The sequence below is a fragment of the Zea mays genome, chromosome 10 (assembly GCF_902167145.1).
Source record: "Zea mays cultivar B73 chromosome 10, Zm-B73-REFERENCE-NAM-5.0, whole genome shotgun sequence".
NCBI lineage: Eukaryota > Viridiplantae > Streptophyta > Magnoliopsida > Poales > Poaceae > Zea > Zea mays.
Window position 1 is genome coordinate 57,134,328 of NC_050105.1, and position 18,703 is coordinate 57,153,030.

At 53.0% G+C, this 18,703-nt stretch overlaps 1 long non-coding RNA gene across 1 annotated transcript; it reads left to right on the plus strand.

The window, feature by feature from the left end:
• Window positions 1-15,556: 15,556 nt before the first annotated feature.
• Window positions 15,557-18,110, plus strand: LOC103641101 (uncharacterized). Its single transcript, XR_560084.4, has 3 exons — window positions 15,557-16,435; window positions 17,150-17,256; window positions 17,779-18,110. It is a non-coding gene; the product is annotated as an uncharacterized lncRNA (long non-coding RNA).
• The last annotated feature ends 593 nt before the right edge of the window (window positions 18,111-18,703 follow it).

Consider the following 18,703-nt stretch of genomic DNA (forward strand, 5'->3'; position numbering starts at 1 on the left):
TCTTTTCCATCGCCACTATTCATCGTTACTAATCATCGTTACTATTCATCGATTAGCCGATCACCCCAAATTTCAACTACTCATACATCATGCTGTCCAGTCCACCTAAGATCAGCCAGACCCATATTCCAGTCATACGAACTCCGGTGACTGTGATTTTCCTTCCAGTAGGGAACTTCCCATCTGGTCACACATCCCAGGTTTCTCCAAGTTGAACACACTTAACTTTGAGATTCCTTCGAACTAGGCTCCCAAACTCAGATTCCAATAATTCTCGTTTCTAAATTCTTATCAAACTATTCCCTATCCAACCATGTCATCTCTTAAGCATGGTTCATATTCCAGAAGACTCCCAAAATACTCTTGTCCCATATTCTGCCTATAACTCTCTTGTTCATACTAAGTCAGACGATTCATTCGTCACTATTCTCACCAACAGTGAATTTCACTGTGCTACACCACATACACCCAGCTATAAATACACCCAGCTACCCTCTCCCTCTCCACACACACTCAACACCCTCAGCCAAGGCAAACACCCCACCCACTCAGTTACTCTGCTCTGCCGGCTACACGCATAGTGTCGCTTCGCCTCCAGTCCACCCTCCTGGTAAGCACCTCCGCTCCACCACCAGTAATATCACAACACCACATGACACAGATTTTACTCAAGACTCTACCCATCCATATATCACTATTCTGACCACTATACTAAATATTTGTTGCTATACTTGTTGGCTTGTATGTTTGCTTGTTCATGTTGCATAGTTATCGGAGCGTTCGTGTCGTCTCGTGGAGGCCAGATCTGCAAGTCTACGCCAGGCGGTGGAGCCAGAAGCCAGTTCCGCGAGCTCCCCTTCCCCCTTCGCCGAATAAGCACGGCAAGCTCACTGGATCCCTTTGATGCATAAATTACCTATGCTTTTACAACCACAACCCTCAGCCTGTTATTTTATGCATGATATGATTTTGAGACAAGTTATTATGGCCACCCAAGCCGCTTGCCGCAATCAATACTTGATATACTTGTTACAAATGATTTGAGAAAAGGTGTGAGTTTTCAAAAGAAAATGCTTTCCAAAATGTGTATGATGAAGGGTTTTCACCCTTATCACCTTGTGAGTGGGATAATCAGGGACTCCCTGGTTTAGGGGAGGGCCTAAGGTGTTGGCTCAGCTGGTTTAGGCGTGAGCAGAAGGATTGTCCCCTCATATAAGGACCGGTTTGTCATCTTCACTACATGTACTCTTTAATAGTACAACCACTCGAGACTGTGTGGGCAGTCACTCAATCTGAACTCGTACGGTCCAACCCCAGGGTTATGAAGGCTGGGGAGCACCGGGAGGATAAGGAGGGGGAAAGTTTTGTCCGGTTTGGACATGGTGGTGGCCTGACTCCTTCCGGATAACCGTTAAGGTTAGGACGTGTGGGGAAAGAAAGAGAGTCGGATTCGGGTCTCATTGGCCATGGGATCGCAGAGCCGAACTAGTGGGTAAAGTGTACACCTCTGCGCAGAGTTTGAAAACCTATTCGAATAGTCTGTGTCCACAGGAATGGACGAGTCTGGTATGGTATGGCAATTAATGTTTTGTTTTCCAAAAAAAGAGATGGTTTTGAGAAAAGTGGTTTTTAAAAGGTTCGGCGGTTGAGCCGTGAGCTATGGTGGACGGGAAGTCCAGTAGCTGTTTTTGAAAAGGAAAACCAGTGGGAAACTGCTGAGATACCTGGATGGTTTAGTCCAGGGGATTTTGTTATAATACTGAAAAACTTCCTGCTCCTTTTGGAGAGGATGCGCTTTGCAAAAATACAAAATGTTTTTTTCAAAACAACTCTGCATAAAATATTGCTGTTTCTGCAAAATATCCTGAGCTCCACATATTCCATGCATTATATCTGATTTCCCCATTCCACGGGTGAAGGTGGGCTGCTGAGTACGTTTGTACTCACCCTTGCTTATTTGTTGTTTTTTCAGAAAAAGGAGATCGGGTAAGAGTTACGACTGTTCCCAACCTTGCCTGTGGCTGTTGGACCGCTGAATTGCTTCACTGCGTATATCGGGCTGCTTCAGCCCCACTCTGATGATATGTCTCGAGTTGTGGACCAACTCTTAAAGTTGTTCGCCACCTTTGTAGGTTTGTCTCATTTAAGCAGATTTGGTATCATCTGATGTATAAATGTGTTTACTAGCCTCCTGGGACTAGTAATTGTATCACATTTGAGTCCCAGAGGATTGGGGACGCTTCACTCGTCAACGGGGGAAAGAAGAGTTCGCATGGCAGTGCGAGCCGGTGGCTGCATCCTCCAGTTGAGGCAGGCGCGGGCGCTGCAGTACATCCCTGCCATCCTCGCGTCTTCGAACAAAGGTTGGCAACGCCGGTGGTTTTATCTCCGAAATGACGATGGGAGGCTCCCGTCGTTTTCTCAACGAGTGGTGACCGCCGCCGTCGATAACTGGCGCTACGGGGCCCCGCGCGAGAGACAGAAGAATCTCCAGCCCCTTTTGAAGGCCTTGGAGGAGCTGCGAGAAGGAGGGCTCACCGTCGTGGGGGTGGTTGCCGCCATTCATCGCCGGAGGGTGCTCCCCTTGACGGAGCGGCGGCTGCCGCTTTGGGAGATGACGCCGGGGGTCGACTTGGAGGGTTTGCAGATGTCCTCGGACCCCCTTCCCACTGACGACCTCCACATGCGGGTAGCCGGCACGGTAGGGAAGTTAGACGCCGACGCCTTTTCCCAGCTCTCGATGCGTCCCGATCGCGGGTGTGTGTCCCTGGTGAGTGTCTGCTCCTTCTTCCTTCTTGTGTCGGATTGCCCTTGGTTCTCACAGCCGAGACTTTTCGTTTGTCTCCAGGAGGTGGGGTTTCACAAGCCTTCCCTGCCACCGGTCCCGGAGGACGCGGTGGACCGAGCTGCGCAGAGGGTCGCCGCGGAGAAGAGGAAGGAGAAGAAGGACGCGGAGAAGGCTCGGGCCCACGAGCGGATGCGGGCTCGGGACGCCTTGGAAAGGCTTCGTCGTCGGCAGGAGAGGGATGGGCTCCTGAGGGAACCATCGCCGGAGACGCCTGATGACGACGACGACGATGAAGACGATGATGAAGACGACGACATGGCTGCCCGCCTCGGCCTCAGCCCGGATCTGAGGCTGGGCCAGGGGTCGTCGAGCCAGCCCCCGAGCGGGCTAGCGCCGTCGGTATCCGGGGCCGGGACGTCGGGGTCCCGGTCCGAAGAACGGGGGCAGGCCGAGGGGGTACTTGACCCCTTGGCCGAGGTAGTTGAGGTGACCCCGGGGAGTCAGGCCGAGCCGCCTGTTCCCCAAGAACCGTTGCCCGTGCCGACTGCGCAGGAGGGTGATCCTCGGGTCGTCGTGGCTGCGCCTGGGCAGTCCGTCCCTCTGGTGCCTCGGGCGCCCAAGGCAAGGACGGTGCCGAAGCCGGCAGCGGGGCTGACCTCGGTGGTACCTTCGGGGATCGAGGCTCGAGAGACCTCCCCACAGGCACGATTGATCATGGCCCGGAGTGGGTAAGTATCTTAGGATATCTTCGTCCTGGCTCCTTCTTCGTGTGTCTTGATCCTGCTCTTCCTTTTCTTCCCAGCAAACGGAGGCATGGTTCGACCGGTCTGGCTCCCCGGAAGGCCCTCAAGACGGCGCTGGCTTCTACAGCCAGTGCCGCACCGGGCCTCGCCGGCCAGCTGGCCTTCTTACACGATGCCCCAAAGCGGGGGGCCCAGGCGGCACAAGTCGCCGTGGGGCGAGCTCCCGAGGCCGACTCGTCCGTCAAGGCGGTCGTCGTGCCGAGGGAGACTGCTGGCGCGGCTGCGGCCTCGAGCCCACCAGACGCGTTGCCGGCGCTGGCACCGGCTTCTGCCGAGGTGGTTGCCGTTCTGGCTGTGGAGCCACCCGTCGCCGTCGACGCTGAGATAGCCGAGGCGTCGCTACTTGGTGCCTTGGAGGAGGGGGCGCGAAACCGCGACCCGTCCTGGGGAGCGGCCACCTCGTCCCCGCGCGGCGCAGTCCCGACGGGCGGCGTCAGTCGCTCCGGTTCTGGACCAGTGGGGCTTTGGATCCCTCTTCATTCTTGACGATGAGCGAGAGGAGCAGTCTTGGGACGGGCTTCGTGAGTGTGCCGAGGCAACGGTGGGGTCGCTTCGGTCGACCTTGGAGGTCCTTTGCAGGGACGTTCCCAAGATCCTCCAGGTAATGATTTCAAGCATACCTTTCACGTGATCAAGGCATTCTTTGTGACGCCCCGCTTCCTTTCCTCAGGATCTGACGGATCTGAGCGCCACCAAGTCGTCGTTCATCCGCCACGAGGTCGATGTCTGGGGTTCGCTGCGGTCCTTGAGGACCACGCTTGCCGGGGCTACCGAGCGCCTCTCCCAACGGAGCGCCGAGGTGGCGGACCTTCGGTTGCTCTGTGTCAATCTGGGAGCAGAGGCAGCGGCGGCACGCGCAGAGGCGCAGCGGCAACAGTTGGAGCTTGGCCAGGTCATCGGCGAGCGGGACCAATCTCGGGGCCGGGCCGCCGAGGCTGAAAGCCGGGCTGAGGCTCTTGGAGTCCAGTTAGCCGAGGCGTCTGCTCGGGCCGGAGCCCATGCGGCAGACCTAGCCGTGGCCCAAGCCGCATCCTCGGAGCAGCATGCCCGAGCCGAAGGTATGTCTTGGCTATTTTAAAATTTTGATTCAGCTTCGTTCCTCAACTCTTGTTTGAAGTCTCCTGCTTTGGCTGTTTGCAGAGCTCGAGTCTACCCTCGATGAGTCCACCAAGGCACTTTCCCAGGCGGCCGAGCAGAGGGAGGCCGACCACGCGGCCATGTCCGAGGCCATCTCGGCCTTCTGTCGGGTCTTTGGTTTCGATGACGTCCCCTCGGGAAGCTCCCCTCAGAGTCGCCTGCAGGCCTTGGGTGACCACGCGCGCGGCAGACTCCGCGAGGCGCTGCATCACGGCGTCAGGCGGGCCTTCGCCGTGCTCGCTTCCCACTACGACATGGATCTGGAGCGGGTCAGCGAGGGGTATTGCCTTCCCGACGAAGATGAAGCTGCCCTGGCCAAAGTCCAGAGGCTTGACGCAGCCGCCGTAGGCCCAAGCGCGGTGCTGGCGGCCACCTTCGAAGCAGAGATCCTCCCGCTTGCGCCGTCGTCCGAGGCCGGGGCGGATCTCGCCGAGGGTGGGGACGAAGCCGAGGGCGCGGCTCCTTCTCTGGGCGACGCCTGATTCTGCCGGAGCAGTTTATTTTGAATGCGTATGTGTCTTTTGCGGCCGCCGAGGCCCGAACACTTTATCATCGTAATATAAGGTTGTGTCTCTTTTCCTCCTGTTTTGCGTATCCGGACTTGTTCGTCAGTAGCAGGATTGCTTACCCAAGTAAGAGTTATTTTTGCGGTAGGCGACGAGTGAGGTATCCGTATCCCAGAGGCGTAGGAGTCCCTCGGCTCGGTCGGCCTTGCCACTTACATGCACTCTTATTCGTTTCTTGGGGTCCTGTTACTGATATAGCTGGGAGACGAGAAAGTCGTTTTGATGGAAGACTTTTTTCGAGGAAAATTTTGACGCATAGGGGGTTCCCCCCTTCTAGCCCCCGAGGGAGGGTCGGGCTTTGCCGAGGCAAGGCTGACCCTTCCTTGATGGTTAGACTTCATATGTAAACGAGGTATATGAACGACTTGAAAACATCTTAAGGGTAGAAGCGACGTAGCTGTCGGATGTTCCAAGCGTTGTTGTAGACCTAGCCTTGACTATTGGCCAGCTTGTAGGTCCCGGGCTTCAAAACCTTGGCGATGATGAATGGCCCTTCCCAGGGAGGCGTGAGCTTGTGGCGCCCTCGGGCGTCTTGTCGCAGCCGAAGCACCAAGTCACCCACCTGGAGGTCTCGGGACCGAATCCCTCGGGCGTGGTAGCGTCGCAGGGACTGCTGATACCACGCCGAGTGTAGTAAGGCCATGTCCCGAGCCTCTTCCAACTGGTCCAGTGAGTCTTCTCGGTTGGTTCGATTGCTTCGGTCGTCGTACGCCCTCGTCCTCGGGGAACCGTATTCTAAGTCTGTGGGCAAGATGGCTTCGGTCCCGTAGACTAGAAAGAACGGTGTGAAGCCCGTGGCTTGGCTCGGCGTTGTCCTCAGACTCCAGACCACCGAGGGGAGTTCCTTCATCCATCGCTTGCCGAACTTGTTGAGGTCGTTGTAGATCCGTGGCTTGAGTCCTTGCAGAATCATGCCGTTAGCACGCTCTACTTGCCCATTCGTCATGGGGTGAGCCACGGCGGCCCAGTCCACCCGAATGTGGTGATCCTCGCAGAAGTCCAGGAACTTTCTGCCGGTGAACTGGGTGTCGTTGTCGGTGATGATGGAGTTCGGGACCCCAAAGCGATGGATGATGTTGGTGAAGAACGCCACCGTCTGTTCGGACCTGATGCTGTTTAGGGGTCGGACCTCGATCCACTTGGAGAATTTGTCGATGGCGACCAGCAGGTGCGTGTAGCCCCCGGGTGCCTTCTACAAGGGACCAATGAGGTCCAGACCCCACACAGCAAACGACAAGGTGATGGGTATTGTTTGCAGAGCCTGAGCGGGTAGGTGGGTCTGCTTCACGTAGAATTGACACCCTTGGCAGGTGCGGACAATTCTAGTGGCGTCGGCCACCGCGGTCGGCCAGTAGAAACCTTGTCGGAAAGCGTTTCCAACAAGGGCTCGAGGCGCTGCGTGATGACCGCAAGCCCCCGAGTGTATTTCTTGTAAGAGCTCCTGACCTTCGGCGATGGATATGCATCGCTGGAGGATGCCTGAGGGGCAGCGGTGGTAGAGCTCCTTCCCGTCCCCCAGCAAGACGAACGACTTGGCACGCCGCGCCAGTCGTCGAGCTTCGGCTCTGTCGAGGGGTAGCTCTCCTCGGTGGAGATATTGCAGGTACGGGGTCTGCCAGTTTCGATTAGGCGTGACCCCATTCCGCTCTTCCTCGATGCGCAGTGCCTAACCCTCGGGGGCTGAGGGTGCCTCGGGCTGAGCCGAGGGTGCCTCGGGCTGAGCCGAGGGCACCCCGGGCAGGGCTGAGACCTTCTCGGGCTCGGGCGTGTCGTTTGTCTTAACTGAGGGTTGATGTAGGTCCCAGGAGAAGACGTTCGGGGGACAGATCGATCTGCAGGATCGAGGACAGATCGATCTGCAGGAGCCCAAGGGTCTCGGCGTAGATGATGTTGAGGCTGCTGCCTCCGTCCATGAGGACCTTGGTGAGCCTGACGTTGCCAATGACAGGGTCGACAACGAGCGGATATTTCCCCGGGCTCTGCACGCGGTCGGGGTGGTCGCCCTAGTCGAAGGTGATGGGCTTGTCGGACCAGTCTAGGTAGACTGACGCCGCCACCTTTACCGAGCAGACCTCCCGACGCTCTTGCTTGCGGTGTCGAGCCGAGGCGTTCACCACTGGCCCACCGTAGATCATGAAGCAGTCGTGGACCTCGGGGAACTCCTCTGCCTTGTGATCCTCCTTCTTGTCGTTGTTGTGGGTCCTGCCACCTTCCGCCGGTGGCCCGGCCTTGTGAAAGTGGCGCCGAAGCATGACGCACTCCTCAAGGGTGTGCTTGACGGGCCCCTGATGATAGGGGCACGGCTCCTTGAGCATCTTATCGAAGAGATTGGCGCCTCCAGGAGGTTTCCGAGGGTTCTTGTACTCAGCAGCGGCGACAAGGTCCGCGTCGGTGGCGTCGCGTTTCGCTTGCGACTTCTTCTTGCCCTTCTTCCTGGTGCCGCGCTGAGTGGACGCCTCGGGGACGTCTTCCGACTGGCGGCCCTGGGGCTGCTTGTCCTTCCGGAAGATGGCCTCAACCGCCTCCTGGCCAGAGGCGAACTTGGTGGCGATGTCCATCAGCTCGCTCGCCGTGGTGGGGGTCTTACAACCCAGCTTGCTCACCAGGTCGTAGCAGGTGGTGCCGGCGAGGAACGCGCCGATGACGTCCGAGTCGGTGACGTTGGGCAGCTCGGTGCGCTGCTTCGAGAATCGCCGGATGTAGTCCCGGAGAGACTCTCCCGGCTGCTGGCGGCAGCTTCAAAGATCCCAGGAGTTCCCAGGGCGCACGTACGTGCCCTGGAAGTTGCCGGCGAAGGCTTGGACCAGGTCGTCCCAGTTGGAGATCTGCCCCGGAGGCAGATGCTCTAGCCAGGCTCGAGCGGTGTCGGAGAGGAACAGGGGGAGGTTGCGGATGATGAGGTTGTCAACGTCCGTTCCACCCAGCTGGCAGGCCAGTCGGTAGTCTGCGAGCCACAGTTCCGGCCTCGTCTCCCCCGAGTACTTTGTGATGGTAGTCGGGGTTCGGAACCGGGTTGGGAACGGCGCTCGTCGTATGGCCCGGCTGAAAGCCTGTGGACCGGGTGGTTCGGGCGAGGGACTCCGATCCTCCCCGCTGTCGTAGCGTCCCCCACGCCTGGGGTGGTAGCCTCGGTGCACCCTCTCATCGAGGTGGGCTCGACGGTTGCGGTGGTGGTGCTCGTTGCCGAGGCGACCCGGGGCCGCAGGCGCCGTGTTGTGTGTGCGCCCAGTGTGGACCGAGGCTTCCCGCATAAATCGGGAAGTCGCGGCGCAATGCTCCGAGGGGTACCCCTGCCTTCGGGAGGCAGAGCTTTCGACCCGTCGGACCGCGGCATCCTCCAGGAGATTCTTGAGCTCTCCCTGGATACGCCGCCCTTCGGTGGTCAATGGTTCCGGCATCGCGCGGAGTAGTATTGCTGCTGCAGCCAGGTTCTGGCCGACCCCACTGGAAGCCGGTGGTGGCCTTGCCCTGACGTCGTCGGCAATGCAGTGCTGGATGCCCTGGGGTAGATGACGCGCTTCTCCGGCCGGAGCTTGGTCTGCCCATTCCTGCCCGATGTTCCGCCGGAACTGCTCAAGTGTTCCTGCTCCCTCGTCGAGCCTGGCCTACATCTCGTGGATTTGCTCGAGCTGTGCGTCCTGACCCCCGCAGGGACTGGGACCACAGCTAGCTCCCAAAGGATGTCAACGCGAGGCGCAGGCCTAGGGGGATCACCGTTTTCCGGCATACCAAGATGGTTGCCTTCGCCGAGACCCCCTAGATCGACGTGGAAACATTCACGACTTGGGCCGCAGTCCTCGTCGCCGAAGCTACGGCTACCATCGGAACAATTGGAGAGGCAGTAGTCGCATGCGGTCATGAAGTTCCGCATGGCACTGGGGTTACTGAGCCCGGAGAAATCCCAACAAAAGTCGGGCTCGTCATCTTCCTCGGAACCCGAGGGTCCGTAGGTCGAGACGGCCGTCAGTCTGTCCCAGGGCGACCGCATATGGTACCCCGGAGGGTTGGTACATGCCTCTATGAAGGCTTCCACTGAAGCGAGTTCGCTTGGTGGGTCGAAGCTGAATACAAAAGACATGAGATGGGAATCGGTCGGTACCTCTTGGTCGACGGGTGGTGACGAAGTCGCGTCAGGGGCGGACTGCACCGTTGTCTCAGGTACGAGGGCGACGCCCAGCAAGTCCTTCGCGAGCGTGCTGGCATCGTTCGTCTGCTTGGGGTTGGCGTGTTGCAGGGAAACGGCGCTCATCTTCCTCTCAGACGCAAGGTCGAAGCCCGACGTGTCCCCCGCTGGGGTGCCGGCGTCGTTGACTTGCTCGACAGCCGATGAGGTGCCGCCTCCTGCTTGGCCATGGTTGCCCCGCCTCCTCCTCCGTCGGGGGGAGGTGACGGGACAAACCCGGATGTTGTTCTTCCGCCACGTGGGAAAGACGTCGTTGATTCCGCCGCCGGCGGGCGGGCTGACGGCCGCCATTGTCGTTGTCGCGCGGTGGAGGAAGGAGTATCATGTCGGAGCTGCCGTCGAGGGACATGAACTCAAGACTCCCGAAACGGAGCATCGTCCCGGGTTGGAAAGGTTGCTGGAGACTACCCATCTGGAGCTTGACGGGAAGCTGTTCGTCAACACGCAGCAGGCCCCTACCTGGCACGCCAACTGTCGGCATTTCGACCCCGGGGGGTCCCTAGACCGACGAGTAAATTGTCGCTGCGTGTCCTAGCCCAGATGGGTCGGCGCGAGACGGGACACAAAGGGGAGAGAACAGTAAAGGGGAAACCACGGCCTTCGTGTTGTCCTGTGCCCACGGCGGATGGATGCGCTTGCAGTAGGGGGTTACAAGCGTTCGCGTGGGAGAGAGCGAGAGCCTTATGCGTCGGCCCGTTCTCCCGCGCGGCCAACCTTCTCGTACGAGAGCCCTGGACCTTCCTTTTATAGGCGTAAGGAGAGGGTCCAGGTGTACAATGGGGGTGTAGCAGTGTGCTAACGTGTTTAGCAGAGAGGAGCTAGAGCCCTAAGTACATGCTGTCATGGCAGTCGGAGAGGTTTTGGCACCCTGTTCATGTGATGTCGTGGCCGTCGAAGGAGCGCTTAGGTCCTGTGGAAGGACAGCTGCCAGGGCTGTCGGATCCTTGCTGACGTCTCCTTGCTTTCGTAAGGGGCTGAGAGCCGCCGTCGTCATGGAGCACGCGGGGCGTCATCATTACTTGTTTACCGGGGCGAGCCGGATGGGACGCCGGTCTTGTTCCCCGTAGCCTGAGCTAGCTAGGGGTAGGGTAATGATGGCCTTCCTTGTGACGTGGCGGGTCCGAGCCCGAGGTCGGGCGAGGCGAAGGCTCCTCCGAGGTCGAGGCTGAGTCCGAGCCCTGGGGTCGGGCGAGGCAGAGTTCGTCTTCCGAGGTCGAGGTTGAGTCCGAGCCCTGGGTCGGGCGAGGCGGAGACCGTCTTCCGAGGCCGAGGCTGTGTCCAAGCCCTGGGATCGGGCGAGGCGGAGTCCGTCGTCCAGCGTCGAGGTTGAGCCCGAGCCCTGGGGTCGGGTGAGGCGGAGACCGTCTTCCGAGGCCGAGGCTGTGTCCGAGCCCTAGGGTCGGGCGAGGCGGAGTCCATCGTCCAGCGTCGAGGTTGAGCCCGAGCCCTGGAGTCGGGCGAGGCGGAGCTTCCTATGGCGCCCGAGGCTGGACTTAGCTGCTGTCAGCCTCACTCTATCGAGTGGCACAGCAGTCGGAGCGACGCAGGCGAGGCTGTTTTCTTGTCAGATCGGTCAGTGGAGCGGCGAAGTGACTGCAGTCACTTCGGCTCTGTCGACTGAAGAGCGCGCATCAGGATAAGGTGTCAGGCGATCCTTGCATTAAATGCTCCTGCGATATGGTCGGTTGGCGTGGCGATCTTGCCAAGGTTGCTTCTCTGCGAAGACTGGGCCTCGGGCGAGCCGAAGGTGTGTCCATTGCTTGAGGGGGCCCTCGGGCGAGACGTGAATCCTCCGGGGTCGGCTGCCTTTGCCGAGGCTGGGCTCGGGCGAGGCGAGATCGTGTCCCTTGAGTGGACTGAGCCTTGACGTTAATCGCGCCCATCAGGCCTTTGCAGCTTTGTGCTGATGGGGGTTACCAGCTGAGATTAGGAGTCTTGGGGGTACCCCTAATTATGGTCCCGACAAATAGTTATCAGGGGCTACAGGCGTATCGACGGGATCAAGCTAGGTGGCTCGGCCACGCTAGGGCGCGAGGGCTGGCCATATTGGGACGGGCACAGTCGCGCCAAGGGCGGACACAGCGCGCTGAGGGTGGGCACCGCCACGCCAAGGGTGGAGCACGCTAAGGGCATAATGCGCCGAGGGCGGGCATAACACACCGAGCATAGAGAAGAAAGGGAGATGGAGGTTATTCAACGAGGATTCTCTTCTCAGCCAAGGGCGAGACGAGGGCTCGGATGACTGACATGATCTTCTCACCTCGCCCGAGGGTGCGCGCGCGAGGTCTAGGTGCAGGGATGTGGGCGTGGGCGTGGTGGCTGGGCCGTCAGACCTTAGGTGGACTGTTAGGTTTAGGCTCGAGTTAATTAGAATCCAATCATTGGATCTGGAGTGAACGACGGGGATCGAGGCGGTCGGCTCTGGTGTTCTCCCACGACCACCCGAGGCGGCGCCACCCGCGACCATGGCAGGGAACTCGCCGAAGACGAAGGAAGCGGGGGTTCCAGGGGTCCTAGGACAGTCGGGGTGGTCTAGGGAGTTTGGGGAGGGTTCGGGAAATTTAGTTGCGAGGGCCCAACCGCGGTGGGAGCACCGGAGGTCATAGATCCACGGTGAGGCAGCAAGGCGGCGGTGCTAGCAGCTCCGACAAGCAATTGCGCATGACAAAGAGCAAGAGAGGGGATCAGAGGGGGTAGGGGAACTTCCTTACCTCAAGGAAAGACTCGGGATCCCCTCGAAGGCGAAACGACACAGTGGTGGCTTGGAACAATGGCGGTGACTCCGGGACTACATAGGGAAGAGGTTAAGCGAGGACATGGTGGAAAGGCCAGGAAAAGGGGAAACTAAGGCATGTTCTCGGTGCATTGCACTCAGGCGGAGTTCACCGTGGTAAAGGCGACGACACGGCCTCAGCGATGATGGCGGAATGGCCTTGCAACAACGGCGGTGTTGCTGCGTGCTGGGTGAGAAAAATGGGTAGGGAGAGTGCAAATGAGGAGTGGGGTGGGGGCGCTGGACGCCTGGGGTCTTCACTTGAAGCCCAGACGAGGTGCGTGGGATGGGGTCATGGGGTGCAGGCGACAGTTTATCCATGTGGAACACACGATGTGGTCGTGGCCACGGTGGAGCGGGTGGTTGTGGGGAGGGGGACGGGACTGACGAGCGGGGCCCGTTGGTCAGAGAGAGAAGAGGGGTCACGCGGACAGGGCGACAACGCCGATAGGGCCGGCCCGCCGGGCAGAGAGAAAATGGGGAGGCGGGGGCGCGGTTGGGTTGCAAGGCTGAGGGGGGAGTGGGCTACGACCTGCTTTTCCTTTTTCTTTTATTTTCTCCTTTGGACTCAAATTCAAATATGCCACAAACTCAAATTGAAACACCTCAAGCATACGCATCAAACAAAAGTAAGGTAGGAGGATCAGCATGATGCAACACTTCATAATTATCTTAAGGTTTTGTCTACTAGAAAATAAATACATCTCCAACTAAAATAATGACTCTATTTCCAAAGGAAAAAGAAATGGGGTTAAGAGAGAAAAGAGAAGAGGAGTAACACCTGAATTTGTGGATAGAAGCAAAGAAATTTTATACCCCAAAATTCATGGTGTTACATTACCAAATTTATACGAAGGAAGAGAATAAGGCCAAAACAAGTCTTATAACACCCTTCAACACCTTTTGATTTAAACACATGTGCGTAGGCCTCAAGCATGCAGGGTCCACTTTTTCGAGGTTAATGAATACTACAGAAAAACCATGTCAACCGTAATATTTCCCCATAAATCGATGACATAGTCGTCGCTAGTAAAACTAAAGAAGACCACCCAACAGACCTCGTGAAAAACATTCGCAAGTATGTGAGAGGCAAGACTTTATCTGAACACGAAAAAAGTGCATATTCAGGGTCCGCAAAGGCAAGGTGTTAGAATATTTTGTTTCACACAAGGGCATCGAAGCCAACCTAGACAAAATTAAAGCAATAACATAAATGAAGCCCCCATAATCAATTAGAGACATGCACAAGTTGACAAGCAGATTAACTACACTCAATAGATTTATCTCGCGATCAGTCAAACACAGTCTCCTCTTCCTTAAAACTTTGTGCGGTGCAAAGGAATTCGTTTAATTTGGGGACCCACCCAGACCTAGGTGTCGTACTCCTGCTCTATGTCGCTGCCCCATTCAACGCCATCAATGCCGCCCTCATCCAAGACAAAAGTGTTGAAGACAGATTGCAGTGGTATCCAGTCTACTTCGTCTTCGAGATCCTAACAGAATCCCAGTCAAATATGTTGGAGATGCAAAAATCACACACACACACACATATATATATATATATATATATATATATATATATATATATATATATATAGTCCTGATGGCACCCTGCAAACTCCACCACTACTTCGAAGCACACGAAATAAGGGTTCTAACCGATCGAAGTTTGAATGACATATTCAATAACCTAGAGGTCTCCACAAGAATAGGCAAGTAGGCTATGGAACTATCAGTTTCGAGTCGAGAAGGCCAATAAAGTCTTCGGTCCTTTTATAATTCACATTAGATTAGACTGGGCTAGCTAACCCTTCGCAGATAGTCACAAATACAGTATGGACCATTCACTGTGACGACGCTTGAGGCCATGCAGGGGCAAGGGCCACTGCCGTCCTCACCACCCCCTCACATCGACTAAAAACGGGAAAAGCGAAAACGGTTGGAAAAACACACATATTATTTCCATCCTAATTTCACAATTGTCAAAAACGGAAATATAAAAACGATAGAAATGTCTATAAATATAACTCGAACGAATCAATGTAGAAATTAGAGCGGAACGGAACATAATATATCCCGATACTTTTCATCCCTAGAGACAATAAGCGGGTCGTGGACCCATTCCACTGCCTTGTGGATTGGTTCTTAGAGCAACTTCAGTAGTTCTCTAAAAGACTTTCTAAATCAATAATTTAGGTAGTTAACATGAAAACTATTCTCCAACAGTTCTCTAAATGAACTTTCTAAATTTAACAACTTGTCATCTAACCTCATTTTCTCTCTGCATTTGGCAACTATTTAACAACTCCCTAAACAAAAATGTTGACTGCATTATATAGTTTTTTGACTTATTTTTATGTGGATAAATACAAAACAAAATTACAACATATATTTAGAGAACTATTGGAGAACTCACATTTTTTTACTCTAAAAGTCATTTAGCAACTTCTTAAATCTGTGATTTAGAGAGCTAAAATTTACATAACTATTGGAGTTGCTCTTACAGACCGATCAGGCAGCTGATTGGTTGAGGCCTAAAAAATTAGAATGCCAACATTCTAACACAGTAGATTGCTTTTCCTAAGCGGGTGAAAATCTATTGTCCTGAACATGCTCATTAGTTAGTATGAACATGCTCATTAGTTAGTTTTATGCCCTATGCTAACTTTTTTTTATTAGAGAAAAACTTCTTTTATTATTTAGCACTTCCTCTAATTTTTTATTTAACGTTATTTAGTTCAAAATTAAACTGTACAGCGATAAATATATGCTAACAGAGGTAGTATAAGCCCGCGTAATAAGACGTAGACGTGGTGAGAGAAATAAAAAACGGTGAGGGAAAACGTGAGGCTGGGAAGAGGCGGAGTGGCCGAGAAGGAAGCAAACACCACCAGCGGCGCGCGAGGGCCACAGCCACAAGCTCACCAAGCTCCCAGAGGCTCTCCCATCCAAGCTGCTGAGGTGGGCCCGCGTCGTTGGTCCACGTGAAGCCCCCCGGATCCATATCCATCCTGCGACGCCACCTCGTATTCCTCGTTGCCCCACCGGCCATCAGATATTTTCCCTCTCATTAGTCAAAAAAAAAAAAGAGATTCTTTCTTTCTCCACGCTTCGCTACTACGGTACTACCTCTACCTGCTTCTGTCCTCTCACGTTCCTCCCGCTTTCTCTCTCTCAACCAACGTGCCAGTTTTTCATGTACCATTGCAGCAGGCATTGCTAGACCTATAGCTATAGATCTGAGTTCGACGTGTCAGCGATTCTTTCCAGCAGCCTCTCTATATTTCCTATATATTAAACCCGGTTCAAAACGTGGACGGACACGATATCCACGTCTGCGCAAATGATTCTAATCACTCGATTGCCAATCAACGGCCCACGTTGGTCGACTTTCATCACCTCTTCCCTCGAATTCTCTGGAATAGGAATCGTCTCGACTCGCTCCCTCGTTTCTTTCGCCTCTGAACACTTCTGCTCGAACCTTGTCTCATGTCGCCTCTCTTCGTTCCCGTCGTAGCGTCCCTCTTCCACCTCTTCTCTCCCCGCTTCCTTGTCAAAATCGATTCATCACCCATTGCTTTCGTCCTTACTGCAGTGTCCATTTTTGGTTGTTTGGTGAAATTTGTCGCTATCTTCGTCGCCTCTAGTTCGTCGTCCATTTCTTAAAGTTCAAATAGGCCTGCTTTGTCCCCTTTTTTCTCCCGTCCCGAGGTACGCGATTGCAGCAAATCCGGCTTCCTCCGCTTCAGATCTCCTTCAATCGTCGTCTTCCACTTCGCGTTTCCCTCTCCGTACTCATATGGCTTTGTCTGCATGAATGCTTTACTGGTCGCGAAGCCCTTTGTTTTCTCTAGTTTGCAGTTCGCATAGCTGCCTCCTTTGGATCTAAGGTTAGTTGTTGTCCACCCTCCTTACCCTATCGATTCTAAATCTGGCGCGCCTATGCCTGAGGTGATGCATCCTGAGCCCTTCTAATATCTCTTGCTACTCTATCCGCGGCTCCGGTACTTCCATTCCCCTGCTAGCCTCACGGACTGCTGCATGTTGCTACCCCCGTCGCTTCCATTCCCCTGCAAGCCCACGCTCTGCTATGGATTTCCCACCTAAAGTTGTTTGTCCATTCATGACCCATGTTCATGTGCAATAGCTACAACTTTCAAGGTATTTGAGAGATTGCTCAAAAAGGTGCGTCAACGGGTTAGTGAGAGGACGTTGGTTTTTTTACATCTTCATTAGATTTTTTATTTGAGCATATATATTTCTATATAGTCTGATGTTTATGTTCAAATTAGCTTTAAATATATGCCCATTTTTTAGCCGACGACCTCATGTCATTATATTTGTTCTTCGCTGATTATATATTTATTTCAAAATGCGTGATTTGGTGGCATATCATACGCACTCTCTTATGTGATACAGTAAGGTCATATAAATCTTGCTGACATGTTATAGGCAGGCAATTGAAATAAGAAAAATAGCATGCTACATAAATGGAGAAAAACAAGTTGCCTCAATCGTAAGCCTAAAATCAGCCCATGATATTGAAGTTAAATAATAAATAGTTGAGTATTTGGATTGGACCTAAAAACAATCTAATTGGTAGGGCTCATATTTTAGACAGAAAATATACCTTCCGGTGTGCTTCAATGAACAAATATGCTAACATTTAGTCTACTAAAATATGCAAGAATATAATGTGCAGGGATTGTAGCTTCACACCATATAAGCTAAAGTTGGGCTTAGCAAAATTTAAACAAGTCAAGGCATTCTGACTTATTTGCTTTTAGCCTTTATGGTCTTTCGGGAACAACACATTTATTAGACATAGTCTGCTTCCACACCAATTTAGATCTTTTTGCTCATCAAATAAGATCCTAATTGAAAGCTTACTCTCTTCAGTTTGCCAGATCTAAAGCATCAGTTGAACGGTCATAATGGTGAATCAACAAGGAACTCGGCGGGGCATCTCTAAAAGGTTCAGCTTGGTTGTAATCTATAAACTGGAGGTAAATAAAACACTAACTATGCAGATAATTTGTTATCAAGAATACCTTATTGCACACTAGAATGTTCAACATTGATGAATTAGTCAATGTGTTTATATGTGATTGCAGTCACTATTTATATTATGTTTTAATCATAATAAGGTTTACAAATTGATATTGTAATATGGTTATTGTTACTTAGATTGTCCTTACAAGCATTTGGTGATGTTCAGATCCACAATAATGGATTTGTTAATAGGAGTAAAGTTCATGTTAGCCCCCATTAGCTAATATTATCTAAATTTGGGTAGATAATAAGATAACGAGGATTTCGAAAAAAGTAAAGTTTATTCAAACCTATTATCTAGACCTATTTATATTCAAAGAGCTAAAGTTTAACATATTGCTAGATTTGCATTATCAGTCTGGATCCAAACATGTCCCGAGTGTATAATTTAAGTGTTTGTAGGAGTAACCAATTTGTTTTAGCTTAGCTATTTTACCGGTGTCAAAATGCTTAACTATTTCATACTTGCCTTGTAGGAATGTAGATACCAATGACGTCTTACTCCATCAGAAGCTACTAGCTCCTAATGAAGAACCAAATTTCTGAAAAAATACGGACTACAACATTATCCGCCATTTTAGTAATTTATGAAACTATAAACACTGTTTTTGTGACATGTAAATGATATTATCTTCCAAAAAATTTGCTATTTTGTCACTTCTGTTTTGGGCTCTCTGCTATTATGTCACCCTGTGTCTATGACTTATGGGATCATTTATCATCTGTGTCTATAATTTATGGGCCTAATGGTAAATTAGTGAAGTCCACAACTTAGAGTGACAAAATAGCAAATGGCTCTCTTCTTCTACATGCGCCTGAGAAATGCAATAGACCCTTATCTACATTCCATGTGAATTATGGATTGAACCAAAACATTGTAAAATTACAAAAAGAACATACATGGCACTACGCGCGCATGGGCGCGTGCAAGCCACTAGTACGTTTACAAAGCGAGATGAATGTAGACCAAGTAGATACTACGGTAACTAGCTGGTTAACTCCTGATCTCGGAAACCAGATCATTGTTGTTCTTGCACTTTGCCACGAATTTTCGTCAAACTTATTTTCGGCGGCTATTTTCGTCGAATTTATTTTCGGTGCCTATTTTCGTCGAACTTATTTTCGGCTGCTATTTTCGTCGGCCTGCCGACGAAAATACTTTATTTTCGTCGGTTTAGGCTTATTTTCGTGGTTTTTTGGCCCACGAAAATTTAGGCGTTTCCTGTAGTGCACAACATCACGTTGCAATTAGAGATGAGTAGGCTATTCGTAGTGTTTGATGGCATACTCATTTAATACATATCATGTAGGATGTAAAATTGATGTGGCAAGTGTTGAGCACCAAAAAATGCCATGCTGGATGGTCCGGCTCTATAGGTCGGACAGTCCACGGTCCGCGAT